At 35.7% G+C, this 20,331-nt stretch overlaps 1 long non-coding RNA gene across 2 annotated transcripts in view; it reads left to right on the top strand.

Annotated features, from left to right (window-relative positions):
• The first annotated feature begins 2,948 nt into the window (after nt 1-2,948).
• LOC118148474 (uncharacterized) overlaps nt 2,949-20,331 on the top strand; it is a 497,078-nt gene continuing 479,695 nt past the window's right edge. For both annotated transcript variants that reach the window (XR_013528280.1, XR_013528281.1), the window contains exon 1: nt 2,949-3,272. This is a non-coding gene — a long non-coding RNA (uncharacterized LOC118148474). The remainder of the gene's footprint in view (nt 3,273-20,331) is intronic.

Here is a 20,331-nt window from a genome sequence, read left to right as displayed (position 1 = left end):
ACCCCCTTGCCAACACTGATCTCTTGTTAGAGGATAGCCATTCTAACAGGTATGAGGTGTTATTGTGGCTTCGATTTGTAATTCCTCGGTGATTAGTGATATTGAGAACTTTTTCTTTTCTTTCTTTTTTTTTCCAGGCAAATTCATTTATTAACAAGTATTTACCTGTAGGGACAGTCATGTAGCTTCTTGGGATAATACAATAAATGAAACATAAAAATTCTTGGTTTTGGGAAATTTACATTCTATTACAAAAATACTCATTTTTTTCTATCGTACTGGAAGAAATTATGAACTTTCATCAAAACCTAGTTCCACTCTCAAATTGTAATGTGCCTGTAACTCCTGAAAGAAAATAAAAGTATTATTTCTTGTTAGTCTCTGGTCTACATAACCATTGGGGATTTCGTGTTTTGAGATATGGTCTCACTGTCACTCAGGCTGGAGTGCAGTGGCTACAATCCTGGCACACTGCAACCTGTAACTCCCAGGTTCGAGCCATTCTCCTGACTGGTCCCCTGAGAAACTAGGACTACAGGCTCACACCACCATGCCTCCTGAGAAGCTGGGACTACAGGCACGTGCCACCATGCCTGGCTAATTTTTGTAGTTTTAGTAGATACAACGCTCACCATATTGGCCAGGCTGGTTTTGAACTCCTGACCTCAAGTGATCCACCCACCTCGGCCTCCCAAAGTGCTGGGATTACAGGTGTGAGATATCATACTGGACCACCTTTAGGTATTTTTTTCCTTCATAAATTCATTATGTGCAATGCCCAGTGAAGTTTCAAGTTTAGAGAAAATGGCAGTTTATTTTATTAAAAATTAATATAGGCCAGGTAAGTTGGCTCACACCTGTAATCCCAGCACTTTGGGTGGCCGAGGTGGGCAGATCCCTTGAGGCCAGGAGCTCAATACCAGCCTGGCCGGTATGGTGAAACCACAAGGCATGCACCTGTAGTCCCAGCTACTTGAGAGGCTGAGGCAGAAGAGTCACTTGAACCCTGGAGGTGGAGGTTGCAGTGAGTCAGGATCGTGCCACTGCACTCCAGCCTGGGTGGCAGAGCAAGACTCCATCTCAAAAAAAAAAAAAATCAATATAAGCTCAGAATCTAGGAAATAGAGAAATTTTTCATATACCTGTTGGCCATTTTTATGTATTCTTTGAAGAAATGTCTAGACATGTCCTTTGCCCATTTTTTCACTGGGTTATTTGTTTTTCTACCATTGAATTGTGTAAGTTCTCTATAAATGTCGAATATTAACCATTATCAGATAAATGGTTTGCAAATTTTCTACTAACCTATAGGCTGCCATTTTTAAATCTTTTTGGTGGTTTTATTTCTGTGCAAAAGCTTTTTTTTATGTATGATATGGTCCCATTTATTCATTTCTCTTTTGTATTCTGAACTTTTGGTGTGATACCTAGAACAATCGTTGCTAAAGGCCAATGTCAAGTCACTTTTTTTCTCTGTTTTGTTCTAAGAATTGTATGGTTTTGGGTCTTACATTTAGCTATTTTATACATTTTGAGTTGATTTTTGTGTACGGGGTAAGGTCAAGGGTCCAGTTTCATTTTTGTGTGTGTATTGATGTGTTAATTTCTTAGCATCATTAATTGAAGAGACTAGCCTTTTCCCCCATCGTGTCTTTCTGGTGCCCTTGTCCAAAATTAGTTAACTGTATATGTTTGGTATTACAATTACATCATGTTTTTTCTTAAAAATATAGAGTAAGTATTTTCCTACTTTTGTATGTACTGTGAGGACCTGATTTGGAATATCTGTCTGGAATTACTTTATATGAATGAGTCATGAGTTATTTAATAAATTCTCTAATCTCAAATAGTATCACAGTTTTCTGCTAGTTAATAAAGTAGGGTTGAGAATTTCAGAAACTTGTGGACTCACTCATTTGTGGATTCACTTTGCTTTTGGCTGCTAATATAGAGTTATGATCAGCTATACCCCACTGAATATACTTTATATTTTGAGTATAGATTCTCTTTGATATAGGATTTTGATATAGTAAAGCATAGCTTTGGGCTCATAATTTTTTTCATGGATGGCAGATAAATAGAATTATGTTAGAAAAGAAAGTGAATGGTATACTTTAAGAAGTCTGTATAACTTACCTTTAGCTCTTTTTCTATATTTAAATGTATTTTAGAGAAAAAATCATAGTACCTAATACTTTTAAAGCTAGAATTAAAGTGCGTTAAGGCTTTCTTAAATCTTGTTATCTGTCATTCTGAATCCTCTTGAAGTTAGCTATAAAGAATAATAGATATGTATTCAGTCAGGATACTGAAGATTTTTACTGGCTTTTGGATTAGAAGATTTTCAGCTATCAGTGTTTAAGCTTTAACTTCACTGTCAGTTAGTCTGACAAGGCCAAAATAAGATTCTAATAGTTGTGATTGTGGAGAGGGTGGTTTTCATTATGTGAGGCAAAGTGTCAATTAAAAGGGTATTGAGATAAAGAAATAGAAACTAGATTAAGTTTATACTTTTTCATGATGATAAGAAAATCCATTTTCGAGTTATACATTTATTTGAGGGTAGCTATCAGAGGCAAAGCTGGAATACCTTACATACTTAAAAGACTGCCCTTGGTTCTCAAAAGACTTATCAACTGCTTAATAATCATTTAAACATTTTTGTGTGTATGAAATAAGCACATTTTAAATAAAATGAAATGCCATGGTCCAATAATGGCAGTAACTTTTAGAGATGCTGTAATCAGCAATCTTACCTTCTCCCCAGTCTCTCCTCATAGTTCCCTACCATTTAAATGCTGAACATTTGCCGTCTTTCAGTGGGGATTCTCATAAGGAAATCTGAAACCTATATTTGATGTATATCCACAAAAATAAATACTGAGCATGTTTCAGCGTGACTGTCCTTTTTTAGAAGCAATGCCTGGTAAGCCTAGCCTTAAGATTTTAGTGCAACAATGAAAACTGAACATGCATCTACAAAATGCATTGAACATCAAGCTTGAATGTGCTTTTCTGACTAATCTACATAAATAAAGTTAAATTTATCTCTGATAGTTGCTGCATCTAGTAAAAATGACTACATAGATGTTCTCAAATTTAGAAAGCCTTCTTAGGATAATTTGATTTAAAATGTAGGCTATTTATCAAGCAAGAAATTCACTTAGAAAAGACTCAGGAAACCCCTTAAAGAGATGCATTCAATGGAACTTAAAGCATTGATCTGCACAGAGCTGCTTCTCACACTGCAACTGCATCTACTTTGCTTCTTCGTAAGTAGCATCATGGATTTATCTATTTATTTAGTTATGGTTAATGATTCTTCCTGTTGATTGGGGAAAATTACAATATTGATTTTTTTGACCACTTTCTTGCAGAATTTACAGTTTCATATGAGCAGTTCACTGTTAAGAGATGGAGTGTTCTATAAGTGACACATCACTTTTTTTCTGGTGGCTTTCAAGATTTTTTTCTTTTTTTTTTTGGTTTTCAGAAGTTAATTATGATGAATCTTGGAAGGATTTATTTGGGTTCATCCTGTGTAAGGTGCACTTAGCTTCTCTAATCTGTTAAGTTTGTGTCTTTTGCCGAATTTGGGATGTTTTTAGCCATTATTTCTTGGACGCCCCTTTCAATCCCACTCTTCGTCCTTGCTTTCTGGAACTCCTATGATATGAATGTTTCATCTTTTTGTTTTCATCCTACAAGTCTCTGAGGCTCTGCTCATTTTCCCCTCATCTATTTCCCTCTATTTTTTAGACTGAATAAATTCTATAGACCTTTCCTCAAGCTTACAGAGCCACTTCTCTGTTATCTTCACCACTGTTGAGACCATTCAGCCAGTTTATTATTTCTATTATTATATTTTTGATGTCTATGATTTTTATTTAGTTTACTGTTATTTCCATTTCTTGCCCAAGATTTTCTATTTTTCATTGTTTCAGGAGAATTTGCAGCTGATTTTTAATGATTTTTATGATGGTGGCTTTAAAATCCTTGTCAGATAATTTCAATGTCTGATTCATCTTATTGTTAGCATCCATTGATTGTCTCTTCTCCTTCAAGTTGTAATTTCTTGATTCTTGGCATGATGAGTGTTTTTTTAAGTTGTATTCTAAATATTTAATCTAGTATGATAGGGGACTCTGCACTGCATTTAAATCTTATATTTAGCAGATAGTTTTTCTGCTTAGGTTTAGTACACGGGTTCTGACCTATTGTTTTGAGCTGTGGTTCCAAAACCAGCTTAATTTTCAGAGCATTTGCAAAGTTGTTTTGGTCTTCCTGCACTTTTGTCAAATGCTGATGTGGCTGTTACTGGTCCCTTTCAATGCTGACCTAGGGAGACAAGAGGTTTCCTGAAGCTAGGGAACCCATGTCTCCAGGTGCAGGGGAGACAAGAGGTTTCCTGAAGCTAGGGAACCCATGTCTCCAGGTGCAGGGGAGAAGTCTCAGCTCACTGGGCCTATGAGGCTTTCCAGGCCAGGTGAGTTTGTGGCAAGATCCGACTTTCAGTGTTACCCAGCTGTCCTGTACCTTTTGATGGAGGAGGAAAGTTTAAGGCCCTGAATAAAAGGAGAGCACTTTCTCTGGCAGATTATTATTAGTGGAGTTGGTTCCCCATCTTTTCCCCTTACTAGTTGTGCTGGGCTCACCTGACATGTCAGGGGAACTACGATTCTTTCTAGGGGACATAATAACTTCTCTCAGCTGCCTTCTATTGCTAGGTTGAGGATCAGGGTACCAGGATTGCCTTTTTCTGTCCTTTGGGAAGGGAGGAGATGTGTAATACTCTATTGTGTTATTTTTCTAGTCTTGATGTCTCAAATAATTTTTTTCTCCCTCTTATCATCTTTTGGAGTTTTTCTATGTTGACTTTTATGTTATTTCCAGGGTTTATAGTTACACTAAGTAGGGAGGAGCAGAGAGAAATGAGTCTCTGGCATCTTGTCTAGACCTCAGGTTGTCATATGCCATGGCCTATTGAAAAATGAAGGGAATGTGAGGTCAAGCCAGTCTGAAATGCTGGTTCATCCACTAATCTGTATGACTTACAAGAAATTTATCTGACTTCTTTGAGCCTCCTTTTGGTCATCTGTAAAATAGAGTTAACTTATTTATTTATTCACTCTTTGTGAGTCAATAAAATATCTGTCATTGAGAACTTGCTCAAGAGCATTGAGAACTTGCTCAAGTGCACTGTTCCAGGCACTGTGAATGCAGTGGGGTACAAGACAGGTAAGATCCTTGTTCTCTTGTCCCTTCATTCTTTACACAGATAATCAACAGGCAATCAAAAAATAATTCTGCAAGACAGTGATACTTTGAAAAAATAAAACAGAGTAATGAGAATAATGACTAAGCTGAGGACTTAGATGGCTGTGCTTCAAATACTTAGGGGAGGTCTCTCTGAGGATGTGGAATTTCATATATTCTTTCTATTGATTCAGCCACTATTTATTGAGCTCTTACTATGTCCTAGGGATAAACCTGAACAAAAACCTGAATGATGAGAGAGACGCAGCTATTTGAAAATGTGGAGCAATATCATTTCAGGAAAAATGTACACTCTATTGAAAAGGTCCCTGAGGTTAAAAAAAAAAAAACTAGAGAAGGTCAAGGAACTGAAAAAGATGGGCAGTGTGGTTGCAACATTGTAAATGTGAAGGCACATCATCCCAGAAGTGATCAGAGGTAGGCAAGAAACTGACTGTGCAGGGGCTTTTGGGGCACGATAATCAGTTCAGTTTTATTCTTCATATAACAGGAAGCCTTAGAGAGTTTAAGCAGATAAGCAATACAATACATATACTTTTCATAAAGATTATTCTAATTGTTTTGTAGAGAATAAAATGTAGAGGAGCAGTAATAGAAGCTGGGATACCAGTTAAAAGGCCATTTCTGCTGTCCAGGTAGGAAATAATAAAACTTGAACTTGATAGGCAGCTGCGGAAAAAGAAGAGGTTGTAGATTGAAGGCATATTTAGCAGTTTGAGCAGGCAAGATTTTCTGAATTGGCTTTGTGAAGTTAGGACAGATGAGGACTCTGTTTCTGACTTTGGCTAGATAACAGGAGCCATTGTAGAGATGAGGGAGATTGAGAGAGAAGAGTGTTTTAGAGTTGGGGTCAGAAATAATTATATTTGTTTTGGAAAGGTTACATTTTGAGGTATCTGTAAGAGATCTGTGGAGATATGCTGTAAGTAGTAAATATTCAATTTTGGAGGTCAGGGGGCTAAGGGCTGAGGCTACTGTGTAATCTGGGTGTCCCAACATTCAGACAATATGTAAGGCAGTGATCAACTTTGTCAAATATGTTAGTAAAATAAAGACAAAGAACTGAGTGCTGAGTTCAGTAATTTGGAATTATTAAGTTGCCTTGATGGGAGTTGTTTTAGTGAGATGGTCTGCGTTATTGTGAAACTTATTAGTATATGAAGCTAAGCATTCTAATTTTAACTACTTTTTCCTTCCTCAGTTTCCTCATGTGTAAATGATGATAATAATGGTTTTATACCTGTATCATGCTTTTTATGCTCTATCACTAGATTTCTAAAAGGATTAAATGGTAATCCATGAGAAAAAATAAGCTATGCAGAGTTACACAAGTGTATGCTTTATATAAATATATATATATGTGTGTGTGTGTGTGTATATATATATATATAAAATTTCAGGCATGTTTTAATCCAGTGCATGTTTAGCATATGTCTCTGGTGAATGGATCATTCCTCTAAAAACAAGTTTGATAAAATAAGAATTGTCTCTGAAATCATAGATATTTAAATAGTTGGACTTGTCTTTAAATTTACATGGAAATATACTCTCTCTCTTTCTCTCTCTCTCTCTCTCTCTCTCTCTCTCTCTCTATATATATATATATATATATATATATATATATATATATACATATATATTTAAAATCTAATATTGAAACATAATTTTCCAGGGTGACCTAACCTTAACATACTCCTAACCCTAACCCAGTTGACCCATATGAACATTTTAAAGTTGACACATATGAACATTAAAAAGTTTATTTTTGGAGACTATCTTTCACTTAAAAAACTAACCATTTCTACCAACATTATCATCCTTACAACCACAATTAAAACCACAGCAAAAATAGCTACCACTTTAGGGCATATTACATATCAGATACTTTACATGTATAATCTCACTTAATCTTTATAGCTATAATATAGGAATAATTATGATTTCCACTTTACAGATAAAAATGGAGGCTCATAGAAGTTAAGCAATATGTTCAAAACCTGCAAATAGTGTCAGAATCATTTTTCAAAATCAAATATTTCTTAATCCATCGTTCTCAACACAATTGTTCTTCTTCATATCTGGGTGTGCTGACAGGTTAGATTTGGTAAGATGAGGGTTCTGGAGTAGCTACATAGTTAAAATTTCTAGACTTTATATCAAAGCCAAGTTTTACTTATTCCAAAAAATACACATATACACACATGAAAAAAGCCAGAAGGTAGGCTAGAACATCAGGCCAAGGAGAGAAAGGACTTGAGATATAGCAAAACCATTTGCAAATGTGGAACTCTATTTGAGACTGAATGTATATATTGCAAAACCTGGCAATAGGTAAATAAAACATAATATATTTTGGTTGTCAGTTTACTAGGCTGGAGAGAATTCTAGGAGTCACAGTTGGGAATGCTGAAATTTAAAGATATGATATTCATCCTTTGGAGAGGCTCATAAAACAGAAAACTAATATGTATTTGTTTTAAGGGTACCCAGGGTTTGCTTTAACCAGGTATGGTAAGACATGCATTATCACTGCAGTAAGTAATCACCTTGAAACACTGGACCAGATCATTCTGCAGCTGATAAAGAGTGTGTCTGTGGGTGGTGTAGAGAAATAGGACTAAATGATTTCTAAGGTTTCCTACTGCCTGTGTTGCTTAATATAGTCTAATGGGGTCTTTAGAAGAGAGTGATGTGAAGCTTATTCTGGCAGTGTGTGCAGGATGCACTGCTGAGAGGGAGCTCACTCAGGACAGTGCTGTAATTGAAGCAATCGGCATAGTGAAGAATTGATCTAATAGTCAGCAAACCTGTATTCTAACTTGCCCTATCCCACTCTTTTGCTGGGTAACTTTGAGTGACTTCTGGGACCAAGGATTAAAAAGAGCTCCAAAGGGTTTATAGATTCAAAGCTTAGAAGAAGAGCCAACAGTCATGGAATGAAATAGGAATGGAAAATCAGGTGGAAAAATACATTGTTAACTAGTTATACAGTAAGTATACAATAAGCATATATTCCTTTGTGTATAATTCCATTAGATGGTAGCTTTTCTAAGGAAAGTAGGCCTGAAGACAATCTGGATATTTTTATTAAACTTAAACAGAGATTTCCTTTACTTACCTCTCCTTTTTCCCAGTCCCAGTAATGCTGGTTAGCTGCCACAGAATCTCTGGTAAATAACCTGGTCAGTCTTTCTTAACTGCCTTTTATTTTGCTCTGAGTGTTTTCCTTGTGTCTTACAAAAATAGACTGTCTTAGGTTAAAAGAACGATATCTAGATCTCTCACAGCATCTAGCCAGTACGGCTACTCTCAAAATATTAAGAGACAATGAATTTGTTACTTGGGTTAATTTTAGAAAGCTTCTACTTTCTGTCTTCAAGTGATGAAGAAATCTTGGGGAGGATGAGGTGCTCATCCAAGGTCAAAGACAAGGTAGTGCTGGTGCCATGACACAGTCTAGTGCCTGGCTCTTTACTGTGTCTCTTGATTGATTGATTGAGTATTCAGTGCTTGCTTAAGCTTTCTTATGAGCTGACTGATTTTTAAAAGAAAAGCTAAATTCATTTAGATGTTTTACAAATTCTAACTGCCTATAATTATATAAAATTTATTGGATGATATAATTTTAAACTAGGCCTTTATTCTGTCGTTTGTCATTGATATAGATGACAGGAACAGAATATGTATCAAAATGTCAAGTGTACTAGGATGATGACATTTTATGTAAGTGCCTAATTAAATCACATTTTGGAAGAACTGATAATCCCTATTTCCAAAGGAAATGAATTATGCTTCAGAACACTTTTTTGAGGTGTCTTCAGTTGGCATTCCATAGGTCAGTACCAACCAGCTTTATATGTTACCCCAGAGCTGCCAAAAAAGAAAAGATGATGCTTTCTGTGGCAACATGAGGAAGACTATGTAAAATGTACAGATATCTAAACCTTTTCCCAAGGCACAGTGGAAGATGCACATTTTATTTCTAACAGCATGTCCTGGGGCCAAAAACTAACTGCTTACCTTCACTACAAACATTGACAGAGGTATGATCCAATATGGGATTAACTGAAAAATATTTGCTTACTGGGAAGTGATATCACCCATAGGGCTGCAGGTGATACTAATAAAAAATGATTTTGCAGCACTAATGTTTGGCAACATCTGTTTTTTTTTTATTACAATTGTTTGTGACTGTCAAATTGCCAAACTCAATCCCTCATAAAATGGGAGAAGTGTGGTGATAATTGAAAAAACTTAGTTATATCGTGATTGTACTTTATAGTTTTCTGAGCATAACCCCATGGGGTAGAGAATGTTAGCAACAGAAAAAAATGTGTTATAAAAGAACTTTAACTTCCCTTTTTCTGTGTGTGTGTGTGTGTGTGTGTTTGTGTATATGTATACTAATCAGTTGGAAGACAAAAATATGCTTCAGGATTATTTTAATGATCCCCACAAAATATTTTAAATTTGTCATTTATATTTTTATTGTACATTCTTTATACTTTCTACTGTGACATGTGTTGTATGTTTATGTAGCTTTAAATTTTATACCACACTAGTGATGATTATTATTGATTCTTAAGTAGAACCTGAAAAATATTTATGCCAAATATTATTTCCTCCCAGATATTGCATTTTCAGTGACAAATGAAGATAATTGAGACACTGCTATAAGTATAATGATTTGAATATCATATTTTTCTAATGGGTAAGGTACATCACTTAAGATATCTTTAATTATTTGATTGAGTCCTGTGTCTTGTCCTCTGCATCCAGAACTGCAGATATAAAATGGCAGAGAAACATTCTTGCAAGGGAAGAATTTTCCTGCTTAACGGTAAGCTTTTTGATATATACTCATTGATGAACAAGAAAAAAAATTAGAAGGAGGAGATGTGAATAGGTAATGGAGATAATTTGTTGTTAGTATTTTTCTTTTTTTTCAGTTTTATTTATTTATTTTTTTTATTTTTTATTGGATTATAGGTTTTGGGGTACATGAGCAGAGCATGCAAGACAGTTGCGTAGGTACACACATGGCAGTGTGCTTTGCTTTTCTTCTCCCCTTCACCCACATTTGGCATTTCTCCCCAGGCTATCCCTCCCCACCTCCCCCCCCACTGGCCCTCCCCTTTTCCCCCCAATAGACCCCAGTGTTTAGTACTCCCCTTTCTGTGTCCATGTGTTCTCATTTTTCATCACCCACCTATGAGTGAGAATATGCGGTGTTTCATTTTCTGTTCTTGTGTCAGTTTGCTGAGGATGATGTTTTCCAGATTCATCCATGTCCCTACAAACGACACGAACTCATCATTTCTGATTGCTGCATAATATTCCATGGTGTATATGTGCCACATTTTTCCAATCCAGTCTATTATCAATGGGCATTTGGGTTGATTCCAGGTCTTTGCTATTGTAAACAGTGCTGCAATGAACATTCGTGTACATGTGTCCTTATAGTAGAACGATTTATAGTCTTTTGGATATATACCCAGTAATGGGATTGCTGGGTCAAATGGAATTTCTATTTCTAAGGCCTTGAGGAATCGCCACACTGTCTTCCACAATGGTTGAACTAATTTACACTCCCACCAACAGTGTAAAAGTGTTCCTTTTTCTCCACATCCTCTCCAGCATCTGTTGTCTCCAGATTTTTTAATGATCGCCATTCTAACTGGCGTGAGATGGTATCTCAATGTGGTTTTGATTTGCATCTCTCTGATGACCAGTGACGATGAGCATTTTTTCATATGATTGTTGGCCTCATATATGTCTTCTTTCGTAAAGTATCTGTTCATATCCTTTGCCCACTTTTGAATGGGCTTGTTTGTTTTTTTCCTGTAAATCTGCTTGAGTTGTTTGTAAATTCTGGATATCAGCCCTTTGTCAGATGGGTAGACTGCGAAAATTTTTTCCCATTCTGTTGGTTGCCGATCCACTCTAGTGACTGTTTCTTTTGCCGTGCAGAAGCTGTGGAGTTTGATTAGGTCCCATTTGTCTATTTTGGCTTTTGTTGCCAATGCTCTTGGTGTTTTGTTCATGAAGTCCTTGCCTACTCCTATGTCCTGGATAGTTTTGCCTAGATTTCCTTCTAGGGTTTTTATGGTGCCAGGTCTTATGTTTAAGTCTTTAATCCATCTGGAGTTAATTTTAGTGTAAGGTGTCAGGAAGGGGTCCAGTTTCTGCTTTCTGCACATGGCTAGCCAGTTTTCCCAACACCATTTGTTAAACATGGAATCCTTTCCCCATTGCTTGTTTTTGTCAGGTTTATCAAAGATTGTATGCTTGTAGATGTGTTGTGTTGCCTCCGATGCCTCTCTTTTGTTCCATTGGTCTATATCTATATTTTGGTACCAGTACCATGCTGTTTTGATTACTGTAGCCTTGTAGTATAGTTTGAAATCCGGTAGTGTGATGCCCCCCGCTGTGTTCTTTTTGCTTAGAATTGACTTGGCTATGCGGGCTCTCTTTTGGTTCCATATGAAGTTCATGGTGGTTTTTTCCAGTTCTGTGAAGAAAGTCAATGGTAGCTTGATGGGGATAGCGTTGATTCTGTAAATTACTTTGGGCAGTATAGCCATTTTCACGATATTAATTCTTCCTAACTATGAACATGGAATGTTTCTCCATCTGTTTGTGTCCTCTCTGATTTCATTGAGCAGTGGTTTGTAGTTCTCCTTGAAGAGGTCTCTTACGTTCCTTGTGAGTTGTATTCCAAGGTATTTTATTCTTTTTGTAGCAATTGCGAATGGCAGTTCGTTCTTGATTTGGCTTTCTTTAAGTCTGTTATTGGTATTGTTCAAACTTGTGCTCCCTAGCCACATCTCTATACTTGGGATACTTAAATAGAATCACCTTGAAACTTTCTCTGGTGGGATAAGTGTTAACTATCACACTTGTATTACCTCATTTAATGTTAATAACTGGGGTAAGTTTGGTTGTGAGTAGTTATATACTCATTTGGTAGGCACATTTTATATAAAAAGGAAGCTTTGAGATGTCACATAGCTTGCAGACAATAAAGCCACATGAGGTATCCTGTTTGTTCCACTCCATAGCCAAATTCTTTATCCCATCTCTTCCCTCCCCTTTCTTTCTCTCCCTTCCTTTCACTGCCCTTCCCTCCCCTCAACCTCCCTTCACTTTTCTTCTTTTAATCCCCTCCCCCATCTCCCGTTAACCTTTCTTTCCTTTGCTTTTCTATTTTTTTCTCCCATTCCTTTCTTTTAATTTCTTTTCCTTTTCTTCTTTCTTTAATTTCCTTTTTTCTTTCCTTTACTTTTTCTTTTCTTTTTTCTTTCATTTCCTATCTTTTTCTTTTATTTGCCTCTTTTGCTTTTTATTTTTTGCCACTCTTTCGTTTCTACAAGCAACGTAAGTTGGTATGCATTATCTTAACACTTTAACAAAGGCCCTTTCCATTGCATTTGAGTTGTCTCAGGTGGCTAATGATAGGAGTGACCCCATTTCAAGAAGTAATCGAACGCTTATATTCATGAATTGACCTTCTTTCTAGAAAAGACTGAACATCTTAGATATTTAATAAGTGTGATTCCATACAGGAATCATGTAATGCATTTCTGGGAGTATGATTTATTCATAACAGGCCAGGCTGTTTAAGGCTGGGTGCCTACTGTCAACAGCTGAAGGAAGAGAGGGGAGAGGTAAGACAGAAAGAAGATACAAGCTTAAAGAAAGATCATAAATGGCTGAGTTACCTCCCTCCTATATGGACTTTATAACTCACAATCCTGACAATTAGATACCTAATCTATTTAACCAAATTCAAATGTTCCTTACGAAAATGTTCTATGTCATTTATAGTTTATTTCAGTCCTTTTGAAGTCTGAGTGTGGCTGTATATTTTATAAAAGCATAGAACTCTTAATATGTTTTGATTTTTTTTATAGTTACATATGATATGTGGCTAAGAATATTTTTATGCATGTCTCATGTCTGTCTTTCAATTACATATCAGTTGAGCAATATTGAAAACAAGAGATCCATCAGTGCCTAGATACTTATTTAAATATATGTACCTTACTTCAGTGGAAATAAACTGGTAAGAGATAAATTGAAAGTGGTGTTTCCTCAAAATATTGTTAGCATTGCAAGTGAAGGATAATACACTGTTGCTTATATGGTTTTGAACTTGAATGTTAAATATGATATGAAACTAGATTGAAATAGAGCTGAATCCAACATCATGTATGTGAATTGAGGGAACTTGCTCCACAAATGACGTTTTTGGTCTAAAGCAGTGAAGGGGAGCTCTAGATCTTAGTAAACAGTTGACATATGTCCTTATAAGTGATTGTGCTGGTGATCAAATGAAGTCTCATAATTTGTCTATTAACAAAGTACTTAGTCGTGTTTCTCATGTAAGTCATATACAATTCACATTTATAGGTTGCATCTAGAATATTTATTTTTCTATTCAATATTTTCTTGTTAATTACTGCTGATTTCAAGTTAGCAGAAGAGGAAAAAATCTATTTTTTAACTTGTAAACTTTTTCATCTAATATTTTATTTACATGAATTATTACTGATATATTCTATAGGAATAGTTGATAATATTAGCAATAACTAAAATTCCTACAGCAAAAATTTTTAGTTTTTCTTGCTGATGAAAAATTCAGTGTTTTGTTTCTCATTGTAAAACTATCAATATTTCTGAAGTAGGAGAGTTTTGCTAAAGAAATTCCTTCTTAATCAAGAAGGCACAATCCAGACCCTCCTTGCAACGGTAGAAAAGGACAAGTAAAACATAATTGAATAGAATAGCATGAGCAACACATTTACACAGGATTTTTTCCACAAGTCAGACTAAATCACAATCAGTTTCATTATTTAAATGGGACCATGGTCTTATGCAAACTTGGAAATTACTCAGGAAAGGATAAATAGAATGGATATTCTTCTTATCCAACCCACTGACAGTTTTCATGTTTATTCTTACATTCTTTATACTCGCACGATCTAATACATTTATTCTTCCCACTGGAGTCACTCTGATATGCATTATACATTAATATGCACATTTGAATGAGGTGTCAGGTTCCAGGTTACAATAAAAACTACTTGTAAAGGATTTTATCCTGGTTTCAAATCTTTAAAACAGCCACAACAGATTAAATTATTTTTAAGGAAGATAAGTTGTGCTTTATTACTTCTTCTCAAATATTCAAAAATTGCTTTATTAGTTATTTTATAGTATATTCTTAATGAATACATTCATATTAGACCAAGAGAAATGAAACATGTCACTGAGAAGGCTCTCTAATGAGCCATATAGAACTGAAATAACTACATATGCATTCCACAAATGGACCATTAATTGGAAAAAGAACCAAAGTGTGAAGATATAATCCTATAGGATGGAACTTAAAATGGTGATATATTTTAAGGCTTTAGAACTTTAAATTCACTTGTGTGGAAGAAAATGTGAATGTGAAATGTAATTTGTTTTTTCCTCTATGTAAGGTAAAGCATTTCTATTCAATCTAACATTGAGAAAGTAATAATTTTTGAAAACTTTGTCAATTTAGCAAGAATTCTTCTCTTGATTTAATACTTCTTTCTCGCTTTTAAGTAACATGTATTCATCACACTGCTGGCTCTTTTCTTGGGTTGCTGGTATTTCAGGGGCTGATTCAGATGGAAGTTCTGACTTTAGGATAAACAAGGACATCTCAAAACTGCTGTGTCCATAAACACACATGGTGAGAACTAGGGCCCTTTTTGGATGAACATATACTTTATCTTCTGCACTGAGATCTTTTTGAGAGTAAAAGGGGGAGCTTTTAATAACTGTAACTGGGACACAGGCATAAACCTGGTCTATCCTGGACACAATGGGAGATGTGTACATATATACATATATATGGTCAGCCAACTTCTTTCAAAGCAGCAGATCATTCACTGTCTCATGTTGAACCTCTGCCCACAGTGATTCATATGTTATTTTCTTGTACTTTACTTGCATGAATCCCATCTTTCCTTGTTCTATTATATATCCATTCTTAGCTTGGGTTAGCACTTTTCTGATTCCAATTCCCTCACTTTGTTTTTCTTTTTTTTTCTATGTGTATAAATTTATCATGTCCTTTTAAAACAGTGATTTAGAAGCTAATCTGTGGAGAGATGTGTGAGGGCTGGTATAAGAAGGTCTGGAGGAAAAGAGTGGGTTTTTTTTTTAAATTTTTATTGCATTTTAGGTTTTGGGGTACATGTGCAGAACATGCAAGACAGTTGCATAGGTACACACATGGCAGTGTGTTTTGCTTCCTTTCTCTTTTCTTTCAGGAGCTGGGGAGGGATAGCCTGGGGAGAAATGCCAAATGTGGGTGAAGGGGAGAAAGGAAGAGTGGGTTTTCAAGCTCTGCCTTTGCTTCAACTATGGCAGCTCTGTTTTATTTATTTTTATTTTTCCCAAGAAGCTTTTATCTTAGTACAGATTCATTGGCTAAAATGTATTTTAAAAATCAGTACATATTTTCCTTAGTAAGTCCATGAATTTGCTTCAGGTGATTCATGAAACTGCTGGAATTGTATGTGATAATTTGTTTCTTCATGTAGTTATATTTTTCTGAGGAGAAGATACACAGACACATTTTTTATTTATTTAAAAACTTTGTAAATCGTAATGAATTAGTCATCATCAGTCAAAGATTAATGTGACAGCTTGAATTTTCAAAAGCAGATCTGATTTAGAAATGACATACAAGAACTTTGATACTATTCATAGTTGACAAATCATCCCCTATGTTTCTGTTGAAGCACTAAAAAAAGGATACTGATATGATGAAATAATTCATTATTGTTGAGGGAAAAAAAGAGAAAAGAGTGCTATTTAAATCCACATTTGGTTAGGGCCATTCCTGCCTCATTTGTGGATTAGCATATTTGATACATGGCGAATTAAATACCTTTCTGCTCAATAGCTTTCTCTGAAACTTGGCTAAATAGAAAAATCATTGAATCAAACCAAGTTAAAACAGAAATCTTCTCAGTTTTCTATTGTGGCATAGCAAACATTTCCAAGACTCAGTGGCACAAAAATAATATTTATTATTTCTCATGATACTGTAGGTTATTGCATGTTTTCTTTCTTCACATCTTATCATCTGGGGGTCACTCAGGTGACTGTGTAAGGCCAGGAGCTTGGCCAGGGCACCTTGGTTCTCCATGTGGCATGTTGTCCTCCAGGCTCTTTCCACATACACTTTATCTGCAAGAGAAGAGCCTACAATTCTTTACAACATGGAGACTGGCTTCCAAGAGAATAATCTCCATGTGCTTACCAATCCTCTGTTGACTTCATATCTGATTGTGAATGGCCAAGGTAAGCCCTCTGTCCAAGCCAAGCCCTCTGTCCAAGCCAAGAATTTATATGGGAGAGAACTACTCAATACATGAATATGGGGAGGCCTGATTCATTGGGAGGTACCAGTGTAATGTCCAGTACAGAAAGGAACTTGATAAAATTGTTCGCACCAAGCAGGCTGCTATTTTATAATGCTATTCAAAATATTTTTTTTTTGAAAATCAGAATTAAGAAGAACATAGGCATAAATAGTAAGGTAATGGCAGAATTGAGTGGCTTGAGAAATGTATGTATAAGTGATAGATTAATATCAAAAATTGCTTTTATAAAAATCTAGGCCAGGTGTGGTGGTTCATGCCTGTAATCTCAGCACTTTGGGAGGCTGAGGTGGGTGGATCACTTGAAGTTATGAGTTTGTGATTCACCTGGCCAACATGGTAAATTCCCATATCTACTATAAATATCAACATTAGCCAGTGTGATAGTGCATACCTGTAGTCTCAGCTACTCTGAAGGCTGAGGCAGGAGAATCACTTGAACCTGGTAGTTGGAGATTGCAGTGAGTTAAGCTTATGCCACTGTACTCCAGCCTAAGCAGCAGAATGAGACTCTGTTTCAAAAATAAATAAAATAGTGCCATGATAATCAAAACAGAATGCCACTATCACCAAATTTCAACAGTCAAATTAATGGGACTATATAAAAATGTCAGTAACAGGCTTCGTTATCATCAGAATTTGATACATGGTAAGTTTCAAGCCAGTAGTAAAATCACAGTTTAAATAGAAATGCTGCAAACATTATTATCTATTAGTAAACTAGATCTTTACCTCAAACCATAATTTATAATAAGCCAAAACAATGGTAACTGGTACATTTGCCTACATAAAAATGCAAAACTTTTGTATGTCAACATATCATAAATAAAAGTTTAAAAGCTTAAGTTTCAGTTATGAAAGATTAATAAAATCAAGAGATCTATTATACAACATTATATCTATGGTTAGTAATATTGTATTGTACACTTAAAAATTATTGAAAGGGTATATCTCATATTAAATGTTCTTAATACAGTTTTTTCTCCAAACCTAAAAGAGTGAATATTCTATTTAAATAAAGAGGCCATACAGAAAATAATGGAAAAGAAAATATGAAAGCATGAATAGCAAAAGCAGTTAGGACATAAACCAATAAAACAATACTTTTTTTTTTTTTTTTAAAGAATGTGAGTTGACGTGGAATCAACCCAAATGCCCATTGATGATAGACTGGATTGGGAAAATGTGGCACATATACACCATGGAATATTATGCAGCAATCAGAAATGATGAGTTTGTGTCGTTTGTAGGGACATGGATGAATCTGGAGAACATCATTCTCAGCAAACTGACACAAGAACAGAAAATGAAACACTGCATATTCTCACTCATAGGTGGGTGATGAAAGATGAGAACACATGGACACAGAGAGGGGAGTACTAAACACTGGGGTCTATTGGGGGGAAAAGGGGAGGGCCAGTGGGAGGGGGAGGTGGGGAGGGATAGCCTGGGGAGAAATGCCAAATGTGGGTGAAGGGGAAAAAGCAAACAAAACACACTGCCATGTGTGTACCTATGCAACTGTATTGCATGCTCTGCACATGTACCCCAAAACCTAAAATGCAATTAAAAAAAAAAAAAAAAGAATGTGAGTTGAATAGCCTCACATTTGATCAAAGAAAATAAAAATACACCCGATCGTGTCTGATTTCGGAAGCTAAGCAGGGTCATTCCTGGTTAGTACTTGGATGGCAGACCGCCTGGAAAAACCTGGTGCTGTAGGCTTTAAAAAATAATAAAATAAAAATACATACATTTTACATTTTAAAATGTGAAGCATTGAGGAAAACTGATAGGCAGTATCAGAAACAGTTAGGTAAATAAGACTTAAAAATTAAAGAGAGAATAGTGGCTCACACCCGTAATCCCAGCTACTGAGAGGTTGAGGTGGGAGAATTGCTTGAGGCTACCACTGCACTCTAGCTAGCATAACAGAATGAGACCCCTTCTCTGAAAATAATTAATTAATTAAATGGGAAGTAAAAGTGAGGCAACATGTGTATAGAACCATCTGTGAAGATATAAAAATATTTTATATGATAATTTGTTTTGATCTAGTAATTTTTCTTCCAGAATTTACCCTAAGGAAATAACCAGGAGTGTGAATTAGAGAATTAATACTTAATAGCAAACATAAAACAAAATAAAAGTAACCCATATTTACAGCCACAAAATATTATTACAATCCTTATATCTGTATGATGGGAATACTTGTAAGCATTAATGACTTGTGGCAAAAGGAAATATGTACTTCATGACATATTCAGGGTACATTAATATTATGTGAATAAGTAGTTTATAAAATATTATGCATAGTATAATCCCAATATAACAAATCTTTGCAGATATATGCCACAATGGTAATACTGCATATTTCTTGTTTGTGGCATTATAAGTGAGTTTTGTTTCTTTTTTTAGTGTGATTTTTGTATACTTTTCCAAAATTGCTTAATCATTTTTCTATTTCTGTAATCAGGAGAGAACTATCCAAAGTTACTAAGTATCATACACAAAAGTTGAGAAAATAAGATGGGTCCTTCTGCTTATGTACACTTATGTGAACTCACCGTGCCTGTGCACACCCACACCCTGCAGAGTACAGAGCTTGTTGCTTTGTAGGCTCAGCTTTTGCAATATTCACTGTGAATTAGTGAGGTTCCAAGAACCATCGTGTCTGTGGCTCATGTTTAAGATTTGGACTATTCTCAGCCTGTATTCCCCATGAAGCACTAAAGACCCTTGCAACTCCTTGTTGGTGAGAGATTGGCCTGCCATGGTCAGATCTACAGCTGTCTGAGGATTTTCTTCATGCCCAGACCCAATCCTTCTCAAATATTCAGAGTACTTTTGGCTTCAAAGATACTTATTTTGTTTCATGTTTCCATCATTTATTCCTTGAGGAGTTGTCTGTCAGTGATTGATATGATTTATTATTATATATTATATCAGTCAAGAAAAGGGCAGTGCTATGTCTGTCTAACATTGCATGCTCATCTTCCCTCTCCTTCCTCCCTCTCCTTCCTCCCTCTTCTTCTTTCTTCCCTCCCTCCCTCCCTTTTTTCCTTCCTTCCCTCCTTCCCTCTTTCCTTTCACCCTCTGGTATAACAGTTGGAGTTGGCCATAGATAAACAAACATTGTCTGTACCTTCAATGAGCCTCAGTGGGGAATGCTTAGAACATAAAGTAAAATTTGCCATTAAGGTATTTTGTGTTTTCAGAACTTTTATGAAATAATACTTTGCACGAATTCTCACAAGGGTTTAGTGAGAAAGTTGTCGAGAAGCTGAAATGTTTTGAAAACTTCTACAGAAGCATTGGCAACTTGCCTTACCATGTGACAGCCCTATTACTGTGATTACCGTGGAACAAATCTCATGGCATGATGATCATTTTGCAAATCCTATCCTAGCAAATTGGATCTTTTTTCTCCAAATATCCACTGGAAGAGCTTTCCAGCATACCCTGACCAGGGAAAAACTTCTTTCCGTTCACTATTCACTATATATAGGAACCACATCTAGGAACCCCAATCCCCAAACTGTTACTTAATTCTCACTCTGTTCTCAAATGTCATCCCTCATATAACATCTGGTTTTTCCAAGGTGGTTAGAAAATTAGACCCTCT

The sequence above is a fragment of the Callithrix jacchus genome, chromosome 16 (genome assembly GCF_049354715.1).
Source record: "Callithrix jacchus isolate 240 chromosome 16, calJac240_pri, whole genome shotgun sequence".
NCBI lineage: Eukaryota > Metazoa > Chordata > Mammalia > Primates > Cebidae > Callithrix > Callithrix jacchus.
The sequence above is the reverse complement of the archived record's forward strand: the minus strand, read 5'-3'. Positions and strand labels throughout refer to the sequence as shown.